Consider the following 1703-nt stretch of genomic DNA (forward strand, 5'->3'; position numbering starts at 1 on the left):
CCAGAAATGAACCCTCAACTCTATGGTCAACTAATCTTCAACAAGGCAGGAAAGAATGTCCAATGGAAAAAAGATAGTCTTCAATAACTGGTGCTGGGAAAATTGGATAGCCACATACAGAAGAATGAAACTGGACCATTTCCTTACATCATACACAAAGACAGACCCAAAATGGATGAAAGACCTAAATATTGAGACAGGAATCCTTCAAAATCTTAGAGGAGAACACAGGCAGCAACCTCTTGCTAGACATGTCTCCAAAGGCAAGGGAAACAAAAGTGAAAATGCACTCTTGGGACTCCATCAAGATAAAAAGCTTTTGCACAGCAAAGGAAATAGTCTACAAAGCCAAAGAACTGACAGAATGAGAGAAGGTATTGGCGAATGACATATCAGTCTGCATGTATCTTTAGGTCTGAAGTAATTTTCTTACAGGGAGCATATAAATGGGTCTTGTTTTTGTTTTGTTTTGTTTTTATCCAGTCTATCACCCTACATATTTTGATTGCAACATTTAGACCATATACATTTAAAGTAATTATTGAAAGTTATATACTTACTTCCATTTTTGTCATTATTTTCTGCTTTTGTTGTTATTGTTTTGTATTTCTATTCCTTTCTTTCTGGTTCTCTTCTCATTAAATGTCATTTCTTTCTTTCTTTCTTTTTTAGTGTTATACTTGGATTCCTTTCTCTCTATTGTTTGTATACCTATTATAGGTTTTTGGATTGTGGTCACCATTAGGTTCATATATGACCTCCTAAATATATAGCTGTCTGTATTAAGTTGATGGTCTCTGAATTTCAAACACATTCTAGAAGGATTTCTTTTTTACCTTCCCCTCCATATTTGAAGTACGTATTGTCATATTTTACATCTTTTTATTTTTTGGGTCCCCTTAACTAATTTTTTAGATAAAATTAATTTTACTACTTTTTTTTAACCTGCATAATAACTTTATAAGTGATTGCTATGCTATCTTTCCTGTGTGTTTGCTTTTACTCATGACATTTTTTCCTTTCCTAATTTTCATGCTTGTAATTATAGCATTTCTTTTCCACTTCAAGAAGTCCCTTGAGCTGGGCACCTGGGTAGCTCAGTCGGTTGAGAGGCTGCCTTTGGCTCAGGTCATGATTCCGGACTTCCAGGATCGAGTCCCACATTGGGCTCCCGGCTTCTTGGGGAGTCTGCTTCTCCCTCTGACCTTCTCCTCTCTCATTCATTCTCTCTCAAATAAATAATAAAATCTTGACAAAGAAGAAGAAGCAGGAGAAGAAGAAGGAGAATTAGTCCCTTAAGCATTTCTCACAATGTTGGTTTAGTGATGATAAAATCTTTTTTTTTTTTTTTTTTTTAAATCTGGGAAACTCTTTAACTCATCTTTAATTCTGAATAACTTTACCAGGTAGACTATTTTTTCTTTTCTTTCTTTCTTTCTTTTTTTTCTTGCAGCACTTTAGGGATGCTGGGCTGCAGTTTCTGTTGAATGATCAGCTGATCACCTAATGGGATTTCCCTTGTATGTAACTAGTTGCTTCTCTCTTATTGCTTTAAAAACACTCTCTTTAATCTTTGACATTTTAAATATTACATGGTGTGTGGACCTTATTAGGTTCATGTTTGAAGCTCTCTGTGATTCCTGAACCTAGATATCGGTTTCTTTCCACAGATTAGGGAAGTTTTTAGTTATTTCTTCCAGTTA

The sequence above is a fragment of the Mustela erminea genome, chromosome 10 (assembly GCF_009829155.1).
Source record: "Mustela erminea isolate mMusErm1 chromosome 10, mMusErm1.Pri, whole genome shotgun sequence".
Lineage (NCBI taxonomy): Eukaryota > Metazoa > Chordata > Mammalia > Carnivora > Mustelidae > Mustela > Mustela erminea.